General features: G+C 41.1%; 1 protein-coding gene and 1 long non-coding RNA gene across 3 annotated transcripts in view; one reads left to right on the plus strand and one right to left on the minus strand.

Moving 5' to 3' along the window:
- LSM6 (LSM6 homolog, U6 small nuclear RNA and mRNA degradation associated) overlaps positions 1–21966 on the minus strand; it is a 160722-nt gene that overhangs the window by 67163 nt on the left and 71593 nt on the right. The gene's annotated exons all lie outside the window — the stretch shown is intronic.
- On the plus strand, positions 1699–14352 carry LOC126955338 (uncharacterized). 2 transcript variants are annotated; one of them, XR_007725897.1, is made up of 5 exons: positions 1699–1933; positions 9442–10240; positions 12049–12198; positions 12326–12487; positions 12804–14352. It is a non-coding gene; the product is annotated as an uncharacterized LOC126955338 (long non-coding RNA). The 2 variants fall into 2 exon arrangements; XR_007725898.1 differs by having other exon boundaries at positions 13940–14352.

Below are 21966 nucleotides of genomic sequence, written 5' to 3' on the forward strand. Positions count from 1 at the left end.
ATGTGACTTTGAACAGAGGAAATATGTGAGGGACATTAAGTGTGGTATAAGCCCATTTCATGTTCCAGCTTTGGTATGGGGCTGGGTAAAGCATCAATTCTGGTCAATGCCAGCCAAATTTGCTGTCAATAATAAGATAAATCCATGACAGGGTAAGAATTGCTGTCTACTACAGAAAACTGCTTCTTGTTAGTGACATTACTTTGCTGCTCTATGACCTGCTTCTAGGGGTGATGAATAATATGACAAGCTTTTTGTGTGCGTGTCCAATAAAATATATAGCTTCTTATAGCAAAATGAAACTGGGCATTGAAGCTATGTACAGTACCTAGACTGATATTTTCTTAGCTATTAACTTGAATTAATCCTGATATGATGCTATTTTCATTTGAAAAAAAGGTGCAGATGGTTGCTTTTTGGAGACCTAATTTCTGAGTGCTTGAGGTATTTTTCAATTCACCCAGACTACCTCTTTCTGAGTTATAAGTTTAACACTAAATACAGTCACCAATGATTGTTTAATAACCTCTTGCCTGAGGAGTATATGCTTTAAATTCCATAGATCTTTGGTTTCAAAATTGCAAACAAAATAAGAGCCAACGTGAGTAGTTATTGAAGGAAGATTCCATTAAGTATTCTGTGAACATTGATATAAAATGACAACAGCAAGAGAACAACTGTTAAGGAGTATCTGTGGACATAAGGAAATTATTGGTCAAATTGAAAAGAAAATCAGTAAAGCGTCTCCCATTAAAAAAAATAAAAATATAAAAAGACCAGGAAAAAGTTTTTCTTCTTTTTACATTGAATGATTAAGGAGAGCATTTCACAGAATCCAAGAGGAAATGAATCCAGGGATTGAGAGCAGTTGACAGTGACAGGTAACCAGAGAGAGGAAATCCAAACGATGTGTTTTCAGGACTTGCACCTTGCAGAGCGCTGCAATGTATATGCCAGAGAGAGAGGCTGGAAAGGCCTGTACACTGAGTTCTGGGAATCAAAATCCAAACCAAGTGTGCCAAGGGGCTGGATGACCAGGTTTCCATGAACAAAAACGTAGTTGCCAAGTTCAGATTAACTTTTTTAAAGAAAAAAGCAGCAAGAAGTTGATCATCGTACACATGACCTAGCCAAGGCAGGGACTAACAAAGTGCTCTACTGGACTCTAGTTCTATAGTATTCTTACTGTATGGCTACCACTGGCAGCAGGCTTACTTATGGCATTAGGAGTCTCTGTGCTCTTTTTCTCCACAATCCTACTCATATTCCCACCATAAACCAGGAGCACCCACTTTGAATAAAATGTTACATAGATAAGCAGAGAAAAGGGAACAGAAAGTATGCTGATGATTGGCAGTCTCCTAAAGTACCTTCCTCTAGGTCAAAGCTTTCTATTAGGTTGGTGCAAAAGTAATTGTGCTTTTTGCCATTTAAAATAATGGCAAAATCACAATTACTTTTGCACCAACCTAATAGTTCATCTTCCAAGCTGAAATCATCAGGAGTTTCATTTTCTCCCTTTAACGCTTTAAGGTATTAAAGGTTGTCATCTTCCTTAGTCAAAATGACCAATTCAGTTGTCTGGACAGGCCAGCAAAGGTGCTTCCTGGCTATAATGTGTCCATATGGTGAAGCTTTAGCGTGTCTACCACAACCACAGCCTCTTCTGAAACATCCTTTGCATAGGTCAGCGTGTCAGCATCATGTGATGTCACAAGCACAGTCAGTGCTGATGGGACCAGTGATGGGTGTTTGTTAGCTTTCTAGAAGTTGTCCAGGGGTCCCTGAGGGAGGACAGCACAAGAGCTCTGCCATAAAAGGACATTGGACAAGAGCGGAGAGTCCAATCAGAAACTCTTTTTGAGAGATTGAATGTAAAGCATTCAGAGAGTCAGCAGGCTGGAGAGGCCAAGACGCACACATGAAGAAGGCGGTAAGCAAAAACTGGGTGGTAGGAGAAGCTATGAGTAAACAGAAACCTGGAGATAAATAGAAGAGATTAAAAATAGTTATTCCATTGTAGTAGTAACAGGAACAGAAAGAGAAGCCAAGAGAGGGTAGAGAATTGGTCCTAGCAAAGAAAAACTGAGTGGAGATAAGCAGAAAGGAAGACTGGAATCAGGAGCACGGTCAGCTGTTAGAGTCAGTAGATGTTGTTATAAGACCTTTCATTGTGTCCCAAATAGCCATAATATTTAATTCTCTGGTGGCTTAGCTTGAGTTATTTTCGCTTTTTGTGAGTTTCCTTACTTTCCTGTGTAATCTTACAATAAGCCCTGTTAACTGAGATAATCGATTATTCTTTATTCTTTGCATCCTGTGAGAGCCTAAGCAACTTCTCAGGTCACCTTGTAAATGGGTCAGAGCAACACATTTGAATGTAAAATACTATCTACAAAATCCAAAGATCCCCAGAGAGTACCATTTTAATAGGTAAGGGCTACAACACGTACCAATCCAGCATTCCCTTTAAAGAAGATATTCCAATATCCTGGGACCATCAGATTCCTGGAAACTTTATTAAAGGGGTAGGCTCCTTCTTATGCTTTTATAGGATATATCTCTTTTCCTCTTACAGACATGTATCTTACCATGGCATCGAGAGTAGCTCTTAGTTTCTGCTCTTCAACTCTTGTCAGCATGATATCATCAATTTAGTGTACCTATGATCCAATGATGTTTTAGGTGATGATGGGATGTTCAAGGCACTTATCGCCTGTGTTGTGGTATAAAGTCTGAGATTTGATATAACTCTGAGACAAAATAATAAAGGTATTCTACTGTTCCTACCAGGTGAAAGCAAACTTGACTGTTTTCTCTGGTTAAAGGGATATATAGCAGGGGTCAGCAAAGTAGAGTCTGAAGGTGAAATCTGCCTTGCTGCCTTTTATAATTTTTATTAACAGACTTGCATTTTTAAAGTAGTTTTACAGAAAAATTGAGCAGACAGCATGGTGGGTTTCCAATATACCCACAATTTCTCCTGTTATTAACATCTTATATTAGCATGGTACATTTGTTACAATTAACATGTATTGATAGACTATTACTAAATAATCCTTTTTATATTCAACGTTCTACTGGCAAGGCTGAGAATTCAACAGATCAAAGCAAAATTCAGAATTAACCATTGCATTTGGTTTGCAGCTATTTTGGCCCTGCTGCAAGAGATTATTTTAGAATAGTTATATATGATTCCTTTTTTTTCATAACTGTGCCTTGGGCTGAGAATTTAGTGATTTGAGTTTGTTATTTTCTCTATTTAAGCCTCTCCTGATTGTTCGTATTAACCATACCACCCCGCAGTCCTTGCGTGACCCTTTCCATCCGTTCTGTTCAGACTTCCTTAATTTTGACCAAATGTCCTTTTTCTGTTCCAGGATGGCATCGAGGATACCACATTACATTTATTTGTCATATTTCCTTAGGCTACTTTGACTGTGAAATTTTCTCAGATTTTCCTTGTTTTTGATGACCTTGGCAGTTCTCTTTTTGCTTTTGTTTTTGAGACACGGTTTTACCGTGTTGCCTAGTCTGATCTTGAACTCCTGGGATCAAGTCTTCCCCTTGCCTCAGATCCCTAAGTAGCTGGGAATACAGGAGCTCACCACTGCACCAAGTTCACCTTGGCAGTTTTGAGTAGTGGTCAGGTATGTTGCACAATCTTCCTCTATTGGAGTTTTTCTGATGATTTTCTCACAATTTGAACAGTGTTATGGATTTTTGGGAAAATATCACAAATTTAAAGGGCCCTTTTCACCACATCATATCAAGGGTATATATTAACAACATGATGTATGACTATTGATATTGACTTCAAACACCTGGCTGAAATAGTGCATGTCAGGTTTCTCCACTGTAAAGTTACTTATTTCTGCCTCTCCTTACTGTATTCTTAGGAGAGAAGTCACTACGCACAGCCCACACTTGAGTGGGGAGTTATGCTCTCCCTCGTTTAAGACAGAGTATCTATGTGTTATATTTGGAATTCTTCTGCGTGAGAGATTGTCTCTTCTTCTCACTTGTTAGTTTATTAAATCTTGTATTTGTATCAGTATGGAATCATGGATCTTTACACTTTGAGCTATAATCCAATGCTACTTTATTTTATTGCTCAAATTGTCTCAGCTTTGGCCATGAAGAGCTCTTTTGGTTGGCTCCTGTGCCTCTTTGAAATACCCCCATCGACGTGTGTGTGTGTGTGTGTGTGTGTGTGTGTGTGTGTGTTTGTTTGGTGGTGGTGGGCTTTTCTTAGTTTTTTGTTTTGTTTTACTTTTTGTTATTTGTGAGCACATCCTTACTTTTTGGTTTAATAAGATGCTCTGGGCTCATGTGGTATATTTCTCACCCTAGTCCTAGAAGCAGTCATTTCTCTAAGGATCCCTAGTTCCTTTGATTGGAGAATGATATTAGAAACCAGGATCTGAGCACTGGATGTGCTTGTTGCTACTGGGGCACTTGCTCCCCATTTTGTGAATAAAATTTAATTAGAACACAGCCACACCCATTTGTTTATGCATGATCCATGGCTTCTCCCATATTGCAATGGCAGAGTTGGGTAGATACGACAGATGCCTTATGGTCTGCAGAACCTTTCATTACACTGTCTGGCTTCATACCAAAGGAAAAAGAGTCTGCCAATCCTTGGGATAGAAAAAAAAATAAACAAAAGTAGTGACTGCACATATAGGCTCTAATGATTTTCTTTAGTAAGGAGACTTCATCAGGAGTAGAAGCTGCAGTTACAGTCATCAGCTGATTAAGTTTACAATAATCCACTCTGCTAAGATCCATCCAGGTCCTGCCCTAGTCAAATGAGAAAGCTATATGGGGATACAAAGCTACTATATGCTTCCAACACTTAATTTATCACTAATATTTGCAGTTTCCTCATAAATTTTTTAGATTGGTTTGACTAATTCTTTGGGAAGAACCTAGTGAAAGCCTTGGAATACCACTGCCCCTTCCCAAGATCGAGATAAATTCTTCTCCATTTAAATATATGTTCTCACCCTCCTTGACTAGCACCCCATAATCCATTACCCAATCATATTCCACAGATATTTTTGCTAATATAAAGTAGGAAAAAATTATTCTTTTTTTAAAGAAAGTCTTTTCCTTTGATATTTGACTTTGTAACTGCCCCACCACCACCATACACACAGGCATGTTGGCATTTTAATTATGGCACTGTGGAAAATGAAGGATGTTGGGAATGTGGAAGTAAAGAATTGACATGTCCTTGTAGAGTAAGTCCTCAGAGAGGTTCTTACAGGGTTTTCAAATAAGACAAGAACAGCCTCTTCACAGTTGATGCTCATCAGGACATAGACAGACTTTTTCCACTTTATGCTGTTAAAATTCACCAGAATTTGCAAAGACTAGCTTCTTTGTAGGGATTCATGAACTGTGACCTATGGACATATGTTCCTCTGTGACCCTCAGAGGGGCAGCAGCAATTGGAGGATCAAAACCTTACAAGGCCTCTGAATCCTTCCATATATCCCCATTTCAGTGATCAGGGTTCCACATTTTTATGTTCAATGTTCTACTGACAAGCCTGAGAATTCAACAGATCAAAGCAAAATTCAGAATTAACCATTGCATTTGGTTTGCAGCTATTTTGGCCCTGCTGCAAGAGATTATTTTAGCATAGTTATATATGATTCCCTTTTTTTCTAACTGTGCCTTGGGCTGAGAATTTAGTGATTTGAGTTTGTTATTTTCTTTATTTAAGCTACTCCTGACTGTGAGTATTAATTACTTCACCCCATAGCCTTCTTGTGTAACTCTTTCCACCTATGCTATTCAGTGGCAGTGGCTACTCAGACCCCTAAAACGCCATTGTCTTACCCCTACATGTCATAGACTAACAAATTCTCATTCTTAAATACTACTACTGAAATTTTACTGCCCTCATCCCCAAATTTCCCAACAATTACTCCCAGAATCCCTCCTTCTCCCCCTTCCCTGAGATGTTGGAATCTTTCCTGGTTCTTATTTCTGAACTAGTCAGGAATATTAGACATAAATTGATTGTTTTCATTAGGTTATACTAAACCTAGAATAGGCGTGTGGCTTTCAAAAGAGACCCCCAAATACAGTGGTTCAACCAATTTGGCCTATTTCTCTCTCACATAACAACCCACAAGAACACAGACCTGCAAACATAGGAAGGTGGTTCTGCTCCATAAAACCATCCAGAGAGCCTTGTTCCATCTTTCTAGATGCCTGTAATCTCCTCAAATGTTGCTCTTATTCACTGAAGCAAGCTGACTCCCCAATACCATATACATACTGAGCCCAGAAGAGGGGAGAAAAGAGGAAGGAATGTGCAAGGGAGTTCCTTTTGAATAAGTGATTTGGAGATTAGACACATCACTTCTGCTCACATTTCCCTGATGAGAATTTAGTCACATGGCCATGCCTGGCCACAAGGAAGGTTGGAAAATTTAGTCTCTAAAATTAAAGCAATTATTTCCTCTTTTCCTTTCAGTAACAGAGCCTCCTGCTTTCATCAAACCTAACAATGATCAGCCACACTGACTCTGACTGAGTTAAGTAGAAAATAAGTTTATTAAAAGATGGCCAAGCGGCTCACAGAAACGCCAGGAAGTTTTGAGAAGGTTCAGAAAACAGGTAGAAGAAGAGAGACTCTAGGAATCTAGAACCCAAGTACAAATCATGCCACAAGAACATGAGCAATGGGCACTGCTGCTGATAGCACTAGACAATGGACATCAGAGCTTATACTTGCCACCAGCATAGGAAACAGGTGAATGTTACTTTCTAGGGCAAAGGGGACTTTGCACATGTAATCTTGGAAGAGTATCCCGCATTACTTAGGGCCCAGTGTAACCACGAGGGTCCTTATAAGAGGGATGCAGGCGATCAGAGAGGGAAGTAGGAGAGGTGATGACAGAAGCAGAAATTGAAGTGATGCAACCACAGGCCAAGGAATGCCGGCAGTCACTAGAAGCTGAAAAGGGCAGGCCCCAGCTCTCCTGAAGCTCTCAGAGGAACCAATCCTGTCACTTCCTTGATTTTAGCACTAAGACTCATGTCAGACTTCTGACCTCCAGAATTGTAAGATAATAGATTTGTGTTCCTCACCACAATCAAGCTAATGAACATTTCCATCACCTCACATAGTTACCACTCTTTTTTATTTTTTATTTTTATTTTTTTGGTATGGTGAAGACACTTGGGATCTACCCTCTTAGCAAATTACAGATATATAGTACAATATGGTCATTGTGTTGTTTTCAGCTTCAAAGTGTTGGGTAATCTGTTACAGCAGTGATAGAAAAATGAACACAGCAGCTTTCGCCTGGAGATTCTCCATTGGCCAAGCCAAGATTGTCTCAGAATTCTGCTGCAGTCTGAGGCTCTTCCCACCATTCTTTGCTTCTCTGTCTCCTTTTACAGTTGTTAGACCTGTCTCCCAATCTAATGTCTCTCTCCACCAATTCCCACTCCCTTCCTCTTTATCCTCCAGAGCCATTTTCCCTGATGAATTTCTTTCGCTAATAAACCTCGAATCCCATCTTGGCATCTGCTTCTTGGATGTTCTCAACTAAATAATGCTACCAACCCTACTCTCTCTCCTGCCCCAGGAAACTGGAGGATTTAGCTGCCTTCCACCCCAACACCCCACTCCTCAGAATAGACTCTCCACCACTCCTCTTCATCGATTCACTAACTTCCAATGCAAAGTCCTGGGGAGGTGCCTAATTGGCCAACCCTAGGTCACATGCCCCCTCTCCAGGGCAGGAGGCTGGAAATACAAGTCTCTGGCCTATTTGACCAACATAGTGGAGGTCTCTAACCCTCATGGAGACTCATACAGTGAGGACATCCCTAAACATAAAAAGTGGATTCATGTGCTGCCAGGTATCCCTAATGTCTATGACAATATCCCTGCCTCAGATAATGTGAATCCCATCCTGTGTGACCAAGAAACACGTAGTCTTCTTTCGCAAGAACTTTCGAGGATTTGTCAGGGAATGCTTATACCAGCTCCGTGCTTCCTCTTGTCATCTCCTGACCTTACCTCTTTGTTAATCGGTTGCCCCATGTGGACACCAAGTGCTCTCTTTATTCCAACAGTATTGCTGACACCAGCCATAGAGAGTGACAAAACTTTTTTTTTTTTTTTTTTTTTTGAGACGGAGTCTGGCTCTGTCGCCCAGGCTGGAGTGCAGTGGCTGGATCTCAGCTCACTGCAAGCTCCGCCTCCCGGGTTTATGCGAGAGTGACAAAACTTTACTGAGAGTTTGATAATAACATGAGGAGTCATACCACATGCCTTAGTCCATTTTGCATTGTTATCAAGAAATGCCTGAGACTGGGTAACTTATAGAGAAAAAAGATTTATTTGGGTTACTATTCTGATGGGCTGGAAGGTTCAAGATTAGCCATCTGCCATTAGGACCCTGGGCTCCTTCCACTCACAGCACGACAGGAAGGAAGCTGGTGCGTGCAGAGATCATATGGAGAGGAAGGAAGAGAGAGATGAGGGTTCTGGGCTCTTTGTAACAACCAGCTGGATCGGGAACCAATGAGATGAGAACTCGCTTACCCCTGAGGGAGAGTATTAATCAGTTCATATGGGATCTTCCCCCATGACCCAAACACCTCTCGTGAAGTCCCACCTCCAACACTGGGCCCTAATTTCAACATGAGGTTTTTGGGGGTACAAACATCCAAACCACAGCACCACCAAAAGGGAAATACAAAATTCTGTATCATTGCTCCTAAAGCAGATTGGTCATAACCCCATCAAAGGAATCCCTTGCAATTAAACTCTGCTCTTAACCTCCTGCCTGCCACTGTGGTGCTAAAGTCCTTTTCTCCTCCTCTCCATGAGCCCCCTGTTTTATCACCACTCTGCCCATCTCCACTCTTCCCTGGCCTGCTTCTTTTCTGAGGAAGCCATAAAATCTATTAGAGAAAAAAAATAAAAAATAAAAATCTCTAATGAGCAGCTTAGCTTTGCTCCATCTTAATCTGTTTCTTCCAGAATAGAAGTATGGCCCTATCATTGTTTAACTAAAGAGCTTATATCAGTGTTTTTCCAATCAAAAGGATAGTCTCCCTGAAAATGAATTCTGTCTCAATCGCTAGAGTCAGAGGTGCAAATTCTAGGGAGATTTAAAAATAGCAGTGTCCCTAGGATGGTTAATTTTAGGTGCCAACTTGACTGTATTAAGGAATACTTAGAGAACTAGTAAAGCATTCTTTCTGGGTGTGTGTGTGAGATGGTTTCCAGAGGAGACTGGCAGGTGTGTCAGTAAACTGACTGGGGAAGACCTGTCCTCAATGTGGGGGCATCATCCAAATGGCTGGGGGCACAGGTAAGAACAAAAAAGGCAACAACAGCACAAACACAAAAAGATTCTCTCTCTCTCTCTCTCTCTCTCTCTCTCTCTCCTGGAGCAGGGACACTCTTCTCCTCCTACCCTTGGACTCCAGGCTCTATGACCTTCAAACTCCAGGACTTACACCAGCCGCCCCTGGGCACTCAGGACTTCTGTCTCAGACTGACAGTTGCAGGACAGTGCAGCATTTTATTTTAAAGATACTCTACAATGTATGTGGCCGGTCCTGCTGCAGGTGCGGTTTTAAGTCTTTGGAATTTGACCTTCCAGTCCAAGATCATTACAGCCACAGGCGGAGGCTCCCGCAGGGAAAAGAGCATTTCCTGGGGCACTAAATGAAGGGCCCGGCTCTCCAGTTCAGCCCTTGCCTCCTTCCCGACACATAAAGTTCAAGAGCCGTGGTCCTGGGTGCACGGGAACAGCCCCATCACCCTTCTCCCTCTGGGCAAGCCAGAAGCAGCGGTGCGAGCGTCCGTTTCTTCTCCTCTGGCTCCTGGACCTCGGCCACCTCTGCTCAGGCAGGGGCCAGGGGCCCAGGCGTCCTCCTCTGGCGACCAGCTCTGACCTCAGCCCTGGTCTGCCCTTCTTCCTCCTCCTCTTCCTCCCAAGGCCTGGGCTCAGGTCCCTTTTCTCACCTTTCCCTTTCTTGCATTGCAACTGTAATTTGAGAAAACCCTTCTTGATCCTCCTCTCTCACCTCCTTTCAAACACATGCCTGCAGGCTTTTTCCCGATCTCATCCTCAGGGCAGATATGCTCCCTTGATTCTGAGGTCCTTGAACTTGCCCTGAAGCCACACTACCCGCATCCCAGGGTCTCCAGCTTGCAGATGGACTGTGGTGGGACTTCTCAGCCACCAAGGTCATGTGAGCCAATTCCCCTAATACATCCCCTCTCGTCTATCTGTATCTGTAGAGATACCGATATCAGTATAGATATAGCTCCTATTGGTTCTGTGTCCCCAGACAGCCCTGACGAACACAGTTCCTGAACTCACCTTACACTGCTCCACCCCACTCCCAGACAAACACACACATAGAGGTAGGTAGGTAAATACATAGATCAATAGATTTACATGAATTGTGAGCATCACACCTGAAGAGAACTCCCGATTTCCACATTGTGTTGCCACAGCACTCCTACTTCCCACATCTGCCTCCAAGATCTGCTTACAGGTCAGGCGACCCACCATGCAGCCACACTCCTTGCCCAGGACGACAGTTTCAGGGACACTGTGCCTTCCAGCTACCCCGCTGCCCTGCTGCAGCCATGGGAATGTGGTGTTTCAGGAGTCCTCGTGGTGTTCCTCATGCTGACCCTGCTGGGCTCCAGCCATCTCACCTGATCCAGTGGCTTGGGAGTTTGGATTCATAAGGATTTGAGCTCTGCTAACATCCCTGACAGGAAAGAAGCAGACAGAGTAACTTTTAGGGACAAACCATTCCAAGGAGAAGGATCACCACCCCTGCAGTGTCCCTTCCCCATTTCACGTCTACCATAGACATAGACAAAGCATCACCCAAAAAGGGAGAGGGAAATATGACTCGGAATTCTTCAGAGGTGAGTGGAGTTAAGAACCTGACCTGGATTCTTCTCTTTTACAAAGCAAAACTACCTAAATACATAAACATTTAAATTTATTTTCCTTTCTTCCTTGGTCCAGTGAAGACTGGACTCTTCAAAGTGGACTTTGGTAAAAACAAAAGAAAAAGGTAAAAAAAAAAATTAAATCTCTAAAGGCTAAATTTACACTGTAGAGATTTTTAATAAGTAAATTCCGGTAACAAGTTGGTTGACTCAAGCTAGGATTCTTTTTCTTCCATTTCTGCTTTCTTATTGCTGTTTTTGGTTTTATGTTTGAATTTGTTTACTGTCACATACAGGATTTCTCCTCCTTTCATTTATTTCCACCAGTAGACCTGCACCAATACAAAACTGTGCCCTGCTAATAATAATAGCTGCTGTTTATTGATTATTTACCACATCCAGGTACTTCATGTAAGAATGCTATACTGTAGCTAATTAAAATAATCACAGAAAAATATCAATAGGTAACTTCAGTTATTATTTTCTAGATGCTAGCTTTTATTCTTGTTTCGTCTTTACCATCATCCTACGAGGATAGGTGGTATTATCACCATTTTACAGATGAGAAAAGTGAAGTAAATACTATTAATTTCATTTAGAAGATAAGTAGATGAGGCTTAATCACACAGTTATTAAGTGGCCAAGACTGCATTTGAATCAAGGTATGTGATTTTTAAAATTCACCTTTTTTTTAAAGCATTCTACTTCACCTAACAAGTTAATACACCAGATAACTCCTTCTCTTTACAATTAGACTGTGTCTGCGTCTGGGATCAGTTGCAAAGCAGAAGTATAACATGACTAAGGCCACCATTGGGTTAGGACACTCCCATCCAAGGTCAGGTTCTTAACTTCACTTACCTCTGAAGACTTATGATTATTTTTTTCCTCTCCCATTTTTTGGGTAGCCCTTTCTCTTCTTTTCTGTGGAAAAATTTGTAACTTACCAGAACAGTTCACAATATGACAACATTGTAGTGGCGACATCATGGAGACAGAAGGAGGAAGAATGGCAACCCTTGGACTCCTGGGGATGTGGGAGCTCCTTGACCACATGTGGTACCTCTCTTTCCTGATCCCAGATTGAGAGTTGTACTAGCCTGGCATGCAGACAGCAGCTTTAGAATCAGATCTGCCTTCCGGTGGCTTCCCACCTAGGAGCCATGGGACCTTTGTGAAGTCACCAATTGTGCTGTGGATGCTTCATTTGTGAAGGAGAACAGAACTGCCTTGTAAGTTGCAATATGCATTAGAAATAGCGAATAAAGAGTACCGAACCCATAGGAGGCCTGTGATAAATGGGAGTTTTTATTATAGACTGCCTTTCCTGCTCCTGTTTTGCTTCATCTTTGTGTTAAGGTGAAATTACAGATGGTGCTAATAAAACATACCAATAATTTGAATTCACTTTTGTGAATGCTTTAAACATCATAGTCATTGAGAAGGTGATCTGGCTGATTGTTCTTTAAATTTTCAGTTTGGGCTGGAGCTTTGTATTATAACATGAGGGTATTGGAAAAGGTGAGTTGCCAATAGCCTCCCCGCACCCGCAACAGACATGTCATTAGATGGAATGTAATGGACTTTGGCCAGTTGTTCTCCACCCTAGCTCTGAATTAGTGGCTCTGGCAAGAATGGACATATGAGCCTAAATACAGAGCTTGTTGTGATACTTTTGGCTTTCCTTGTCATTATTTCTTCCTCTAAATTCAACAAATCATTACTTCCTCTTTTATTATGTTTTAGTATGAGTGATTTAATACCACAGATATTCAAAATAAGCATCTGGGAGACACTGGATTATAAGGTGATCATACATTGTTTCTTTAATTCTCAGAACAACACAATAAGATAGGGACCCTGTCCCAGAGATGACTACATTGAAGTTCAGAGAGTTTAAGTAACTTGCCCAAAGTCACATCGCTAGTGAAGAGCAGAACCAGGATTCAAGCCTAGGCCTGCCTATTTTCAAAGTTTATGGAAGGAATTAAAACATTTCTTAGTCTAATTTTCTTGGGGTTTTGTTTTGCTTTGTTTTGTTTTGTTTGGCTTACTTTCTTCATCAGCCTAATACCTGCTTCACATCTAAGTGAAGCTTTCACCTCTGCCTGGAATTCTTCCCCATCCCTGTAGGCTAAGTCAGGTGGCCTTCTCCCAGCCCCCATAGCATCCAGCACCCATAGCATCCAGCACAGAAGCTGATCACAGCACTTACCCCCCAGTGAAGACTGTGGGCACAGTCCTGTCGGCCCCTTCCTCCTAGACTGCAGCCTCAGGCAGCATTCTTTGCTTCCACAACACTTGCTGCTTAGCAGGGGCTCAGGGCAAATGTGTGGACTTGAACTGCCAAATGGAAGCCATAGGTCAATATTAGAACTAAACCCCAGTGCTAAAGTGAAAACTTTAAGATGCAGATAGACCAGTAATCCCCAAATATGTTCGCTGAGGAGTGTGTGTGTGTGTGTGTGTGTGTGTGTGTGTGTGAAGAGACTGTATACCACTGGCTTTTTCTCTCCTAGCATACTTTCACTCCTGATATCACTAGGCCTATGGAGTGTTCATTTTTCTCCCTGAACATTAGACATCTCTCTGCTCCCTTTAAATAAAATTCCTCATTTTACCTCTCCTCTTCTTTTATTTCCTTTGCTTCAGACAAGATATGAGCCCTTACCTCACCATAATTAACCTCACAATGGGCTATCGTTTGTTTCATATTGGAGACCATAAGATGGATCAGATAATAGTTGAATATTTTTGGACTATAATTTCCAATATTATTCCAATAAGGTAGGAATATTATTCCAATATTGTCTAATATTTTCCCAATATTATTATTGGAAAATAATAGCATAGCTATGATATAGAATATTTACCATGTGACAAGGACCGTTTCAAGCACTTTACTTACATTAACTCATTTAATCTTCACAACAACTTTATGAGGTTAATACTATTAGTATCAACATTTTACAGATGAGAAAACTGAGGTACAGATGGGAGACATAACTTGCTCAAGTTCACACAGCAATTAAGTGGTCAAGTCCAACAGCAAAACCAGGCAGGCTGGCTCCAGAGCTCACGATAGCCCACCACTGCTTTCCACCATCACTACAGAGTCCATGAGGATACTCACCTTATGCCAGTTGCCTAAGTTGAAAATTATAGAATCTTCAAATTGGAAGAGACCTTATCGTCCAAGATTTCACCTTTCTACTCACTGCAAAATCCCTTCTGGAACTTTCCAGAATGATGAATTTTCATCAGCTCTGCTTGAGTACTCCCAGTGACTGGGAAAAAAAAACACTGTAATATGGATATGAAATATAAACTGTTCATGGATAAATTATTGCATAATAAAAACATGCCTAATGGCGATACTCCCCTAATATCTTCATTTGGTAATTATTTTTATTTGCAAACTTGTTTTGATAGAACTGTTTCTTTTAAAAAAGTTTTAGTATAATTTGTCTTGAGATACTTACATTTTCCTTTTACATCTCCTTATTAATGGGCTTATTTTCAAGGAGGAAAGTACAGCAAAGGTAAAAGAAAAAACTTATTTTCTCATGTTGTTTTGGGGTAAAAAATAAAGGCTAACAGTGGGTGAGTGATCTTTTTAATATTTTAGTTAATTTCCCACATATACTTTTAAAAGCTACTGTTTTCTCCTACTATTAAACAATCTATTTGAAATGAACTACTGGAAAAGTTAGGACATCATAATTCATGTTAAATAGAATGATTTATTTTATATTTAATCCCTAATTAAGATGAAAATATCAATTGCAACTGTTCATTAGGTATGTTCTTAGTTTGTGTTTGGGCCACAGCAGGGGAAGAAAACCCAGAATTTCATAATTGTGAAGAGATGTCTAAATGCTATGTTACACAAAACTTGCAAGTATGGCATTGCGGGAGACAACGACAGTGTCACAGCTGACATTTGGGTTCTGGAGTCGGACTGCCCAGGTTTAAAGCCCTTCAGTCCCCATCTTGATACAATGTTAAAAACATGCAATGTTTTTAGCATAATGCCTAGCACTTTAGATGCCCAGTGGAATACTGATATTATTTTTCCTTGTCCATTGAGATCTGTTTTGAAGTATAGGCAAAGCTTGGTACTGAGAATGAAGAATCAGCATCAAAGTCTTATAGTTCATCGTTTTAAAACTGTTTTCTCCAATTTATCCAAAAATAAAATTGAGGGAGTAAGATAGCCCATGGTTAACATATCAAAGCACCAATAGACAGATTAGAGACTAGGAAGGTACATGAGCACTACAGGCTAAGATGTGGCCAGGATGCGTGTCAGGTAAAAAGGGATACCCAGAGATCCAATCTTGGAGGCATCAAGTGAGCAGAAGCAAAAGGATTTCCCAGGCCAAAGGAACCTTGAATTGAGCAAGCTCTTTACAAGTCCTTCCTTGTAAGGAAGGAACAGCCCTGGGCCAGGCTTCCAAGGACCTCCGTTTTAGTCCTGGGTCTGCCTTCTGTCACATTTCAGGAAGTCCATTTAAATTTTCTGAGCCTCAGCAACATTTTTTTTTTCCTGCCTACCTTGGGGTTATTGAGACACTGTGTGGGAAAGGCCATTGAAACCAAGTTTCAGAGCACTATCTATAAAAACACCACATTTATCACTAATAATCCCATCTTCTAATATAATTACAGACTTCCCAGGGTTTAGCAACCTGGCCCTGGAAGGCAGGCAAAGGTAATTGGCCCCATGTGATAAAAACAGGCACAAACTTTCTTTTCTTACCTCACAAGTCTAGCTTAGGACTGGACACTCAGCAAACGCTAACAAAGTGCCATACATTGGTTTGAAAGGGTTCACTTCAACCTTGCCTTCTTCAGGAAGCACTTACAGAGAGCACTTTTCAGTGAGTAACAATGTGACATCGAATGCTTGGTTTAAAACCTCCTTCCAGAGGAAATTCGTCCTAGAAATGACTAGAATGACAGAATGAAAACAGAGCAGTATCTACCTGGGCTTTAGTGCCAGGAAGTGATAGTCGTTGGCTGTGTGTTCAATTACATGGTTGAAGTTAATAGGTAATCAAATATTATGCAATAATAGGTTAGTTGCCTTTCCTTGTTGCTAATTATCTAAAATATCTCTATATTGCATATTTAAATATAAGAATTTCTCTAAGGTGAATGATACACTATGCCATTTTTAGTGATTAAATGTGGCATTTTCTGCATCTTAATGAAACCATTATTTTTGTGCAGCTGAGTGATTTTATTAATTAAAAGAATGTCAGGGGAGTGGCAGCATGGTCACAGAGTTCTCAGAGAGTCATAGCATTATAGAGTCACGAAGGACCTGACCAAACCCAGTCAGGGACTCTCAGTTTACCTGTAGTTCTCCACCTGGAAGTCAAAAAGCTGGGTTCTGATATCATCAGTACCATGTGACCCTGGGCAAGTCATTCAGACTTTCTTTGACTGAGTTTATTCTTCAAACAAGGGATCTCTAATGCCATGATACTTTAAATTAAGTGTATTATGTTGACATCTGTTTATATATTTTTACACTAATAATGATGTGTTCCGGCAGAGTATGGTTTTCTTTCTCCTTTCGACAACAAACACAGGGACTAGCTGTATTTGAATTCTCTGTTATTGGGAAAAAACATGGCTTTTCTTAATAGGCTGTAAATAACCTGAGGGTGGGGTTTGGGGTTAATGACTTTGTGTCCCCCATGGTGCCTTTAACATACTACTGGAAAGAAATAGAATTTCATTGTTGCATGGTTCGATGCATTTTGGACCAAAACATCCTGCTCTGAAACATCATTATCCTAGCATAATGTGGGCCTCCAATGAAATGAAGGTTAACTGCGTTGCCCAATACCAATTTATTAACGTTTCCGAGCATACAAACACAACTGTGCGTGCACAAACACAGTTCATATATAGTTCTTGAAAAAAGCATTTGGGGTTTTCTACCACATGATGCTTTCAGTCAGTACCTTCTATCATTAATTTATGTTCAGAGCAGTAGTTCCCAAAGCTACCTCTTCAGCAACATGTATGTTGACATACCAGTTGAAATGGATGATGTAAATACAGCCATTCAGAATAATCTGGACATCCTACTTTATGATTTGGAGGGCCCAGAATGTCCAAGACATGACATACATTACAGTTTCTCAGAAAAGTCATACCTGAAAAGGTAAACACTCAACATAGACAGACTTTCCAGGCATCTTAGCTACAAGACCAATGGTGTCAGTATCTTGAGTTCTGTGTTTCATAGGAGCTTTTTTTTTTTTTTTTTTTTTTTTTCGAGACAGAGTTTTGCTCTGTCGCCCAGGCTGGAGTGCAGTGGTGAGATCTCGGCTCACTGCAACCTCTGCCTTTTGGGTTCAAGTGATTCTCCTGCCTCAGCCTCCCAAGTAGCTGGGACTACAGGCGCCCACTACCACGCCAAGCTAATTTTCGTATTTTTAGTAGAGACGGGGTTTTACCATGCTGGCCAGGTTGATCTCAAACTCCTGGCCTTGTGATCCACCCACCTCGGCCTCCAAAGTGCTGGGATTGCAGACATGAGCCACCGTGCCTGGCCCATAGGGGCTATTTTAAAGGTTTAGTTAAGGTTCCAACTCGAAAGTCCACCCACTGCTCCAGGAGTGTGTCACTCCCTGCACTGGTGACAACACAGGAAGCCCATGATGTGCAAGCTTCACAACACATGTGGTTCATTTTCCTCCCCTAGTGACTCAAGAAGAGAGTTTTAGAATTCAGGCTGAGTCTCAGTAATTCAATTGTAGAAAAAGCAGGCAAAGCTGTAGTTCTGTCATAATTAGTTTCATATGTGAATGTATTAATTGTTTTGTTAGGAAATATATTAGGTAAATTGAATGCAAATGTGGTGGATAAGGACAACAAAAGAACCCCCTTGAAGGTTCATGGTTGTTCCATGTGTAGGCCTGGGAGCGTCTTCATTAAGGCAGGCAGTTTGGGGCCACCTGATCATGACCATGGATCTACGTGCTGGAACTTGAAAGTATGTCCATGCTCAAGACTTCTGTCTCTTCTGAAGCAAGCAAGGACTGGTTTTGCATGCTCTGCCCACGCACATCTTTATGAAAATGTAACCTTTTCAATCACTTTCTGAACTCCACAGAAGAGTCAGCTTTCTCCTGTTGGTAATGAAACCAGCTGCTGAAATACTTCAATTGGGTTGCAGTTGCTTCTCCTGTGAGCTGCATGGCCATCTTTTTTTTGTTTCAAAAACTTGGCTGGTGCTTTCAGCAACCACTGTGAAGTTGGTAAATATCTAAATGACTTCTTCATTTTCTGACCCTTGAACAGAGTAGTAGATTTTCTGTGTTCACAACTAGCACGTCTGGATTGTGTAATTTCATCTTTGCAAATATATCACCAATTCAAGAAACAGCTTTAGCTTGTCTGGTTTTTGAATAGTGTTGACCATTATTTCCTAAAGAAAAATCACCCAAGCCTTCCCTGAAATGTTAGTATTGTGCTAACTGAGGCATTGGCTAAAAAAGAAGTGTGTGTATGGAGTAGGGGGTGGGTGCGGATAAAGACAGGGTAGGAGGGTTCCCTGCTTTTATAAATCAGGTAAACCTGCCTTTGACGGTCGTTCATGTTGGCTTTATTCTTCCCTTTGGGAATTTTCCAAAGTCACTTTTGGCCTTTGTTTATTTTAAAGTAAGCAGAGAAACAGCCACAAGAGGAGGAGAGGAATATAGTTGCCTATAAATTGACTGATGTGTTCTCTCTCTCTCTCTCTCTCTCTGTTATACAACAGATATACAACAGCGCTGCCCCTGCATTGAATGGTAGAGATCAGAGTTTCTAAATTACAAAAAAAAAAAAAAAAAATGTCAAAACTGGTACATTTTAGAGACAAAGAACAAGCATGGGTGGGAAAATGTCTGCAGGCATAGGCAGCCTTGGGCAGGTCTGATCTGACCCATTCTAACAGTTATTGGGAAGAGAGTAATTATTAAGGCAGGGGAGGAGACAGTCACCTTTACCCCCAAATCCTTAAGGCGCCATGTAGCCCAGGCCATCCTAAATGGTAGGTCACTGACTTTCAAGAATGCCTGGGTAAAGCACATTATAAGAAGTCCCGTCCTCTTTGAGCAATACATACGCTATAGCTGGGCTGTGTGCCAGGCCAAGGGGACCTACCTGTTGGTGGTGAGGATGCTTTCCATGAGAGGGTGCGTGGACCAGCACCCAGGAGGAGGCAGCCCTCTGGTTTTCAGCCTGAGAGAATGATAGTCCCAACCCCATCAGTGGCCCTCACTTGTTGTGCTATATGAGCAAAGCCCTGTGCTGAAATTTTCACATTGATTATTTTTAATAATCCTTAGACATAAGGAACTATTACTCAGAAAACTGAGGCCCAGAGAGATAAAGCCACTTACTCAGGGTACATGATGAGTCAGCAGAGTAAAATTCAATTCCATGTTTTTCTCACCATAAGACCCTGCTTTTATTCCCCACATTTTATGGTTGTTAACACCACTCGTCGTTAGTACCTGAGCTTATTCACTTCCCGTGGCCTTTTTCCTCCATTCCTTTATTTCTCTGTTCTCTGTTTCTTTCTTTCTTTTCTTTTCTTTTTTTTTTTCAGTTTTTAAAATTATACTTTAAGTTCTAGGGTACATGTGCACAACGTGCAGGTTTGTTACGTACGTATACATGTGCCATGCTGGTGTGCTACACCCATCAACTCGTCAGCACCCATCAACTCGTCATTTACATCAGGTATAACTCCCAATGCCATCCCTCCCCCCCCCAAAATAGGCCCCGGTGTGTGATGTTCCCCTTCCCATGTCCAAGTGATCTCATTGTTCAATTCCCACCTATGAGTGAGAACATGCAGTGCTTGGTTTTCTGTTCTTGCGATAGTTTGCTGAGAATGATGGTTTCCAGCTGCATCCATGTCCCTACAAAGGACACGGACTCATCCTTTTTTATGGCTGCATAGTATTCCATGGTGTATATGTGCCACAGTTTCTTAATCCAGTCTGTCACTGATGGACATTTGGATTGATTCCAAGTCTTTGCTATTGTGAATAGTGCCGCAATAAACATACGTGTGCATGTGTCTTTATAGCAGCATAATTTATAATCCTTTGGGTATATACCCAGTAATGTGATGGCTGGGTCATATGGTATTTCTAGTTCTAGATCCTTGAGGAATCGCCATACTGTTTTCCACAATGGTTGAACTAGTTTACAATCCCACCAACAGTGTAAAAGTGTTCCTATTTCTCCACATCCTCTCCAGCACCTGTTGTTTCCTGACTTTTTAATGATTGCCATTCTAACTGGTGTGAGTTGGTATCTCACCGTGGTCTTGATTTGCATTTCTCTGATGGCCCGTGATGATGAGCATTTTTCCATGTGTCTGTTGGCTGTATGAACATCTTCTTTTGAGAAATGTCTGTTCATATCCTTTGCCCACTGTTTGATGGGGTTGTTTGTTTTTTTCTTGTAAATTTGTTTGAGTTCTTTGTAGGTTCTGGATATTAGCCCTTTGTCAGATGAGTAGATTGCAAAAATTTTCTCCCATTCTGTAGGTTGCCTGTTCATTTTTTTTTTTTTTTTGAGATGGAGTCTCACTCTGTAGCCCAGGCTGGAGTGCAGTGGTGTGATCTTGGCTCACTGCAAGCTCCATTCTCCTGCCTCAGCCTCCTGAGTAGCTGGGACTACAGGTGCCCACCACCACGGCTGGCTAACTTTTTGTATTTTTTAGTAGAGACAGGGTTTCCCCGTGTTAGCCAGGATGGTCTCGATCTCCTGACCTCGTGATCCACCCTCCTCGGCCTCCCAAAGTGCTGGGATTACAGGTGTGAGCCACTGCGCCCGGCCTGTTGCCTGTTTCTTAAATCTTCCATCCTGGGGGATGGGAGGTAGAGAGAATGAAAAGCAGCTACTGCCATCCCCACTCCCACCCCCCTCACCTCTACCTCCCAACCGCCATTTACATTTCTATTTCATTTTTGCACACATGTCCATTTAAGTCTTCGTTGCCCCCAAGCGAGAATATTTCAATGTCAAAACCTGCCACAGCATAAGGACTTTGCCCACAGCACCACATTTAGAAGTGATCATGCAAATAATCAAGTGGCCCAAAGCCTTGATTGTGTAGACAATGTCAGCAGAAAATGCTCCGTTCTGATCTCAGTCCCTGTCTTTCTCAACTCACTGATGAAACTTCATAAAGTATCCTACTCAATCATCCCTTTGACAGTCCAGATGGAACAGATAAGGGAGAGACTCTTTTCAAGACAATTCTTAAAAATATACGCAGAATAGTACGGGGAATAGGCACTCTCCTGTATTGCTGTCAAGTAGGCAGAATGGAAGGCTCTCTCTAGCAATGTGATGATATATTTTAAAACTCTGAGCAATATTTATGTTCTCTGATCAAATGGAACTGCATCTAGAAATTTATCCTAAGTCAATAATCGTAGGCATGTGCAAATATTTGCATGCACAGAAATGTTCATCATGGAATTGGATTATAATAGTGAAAAACTGAGACCGAAGTGTCAGTGATAGGCGCTTGGCTCAGTAAATGATGACTCATCCATACATTATAATATTATACAGTTATAAAAAGGGTTTCATAAGGAATATTTAATGATTTGAAGAAATGATCCTGAAATATTAGGCAATTATTTCAAGAAAGTTCTGTTCATAATGGCATTCACTACTCACATGTGGTTATTTAAATTTTAATTGATTATAATTAAATAAAATTAAATATTTAGTTTCTCAGTGACACAAGGCACATTTCAAGTACTCAATAGTTATATTGGACAGTGCAGATGTATAATATTTCCATCATTTGCAGAATTGTGGTCACTAAATAGAATATGATTTCATTTTTTTCCAATATATGTATACACATAGAAAAAACATTAGAAGAAAATATGCCAAATAATAATGATGACCTTTAATTGGTGGGATTGGATGAGAGGTAGGCACCTTTTCTATAAAATGAC

Source organism: Macaca thibetana, chromosome 5 (assembly GCF_024542745.1).
Source record: "Macaca thibetana thibetana isolate TM-01 chromosome 5, ASM2454274v1, whole genome shotgun sequence".
Taxonomy (NCBI): Eukaryota; Metazoa; Chordata; class Mammalia; order Primates; family Cercopithecidae; genus Macaca; species Macaca thibetana.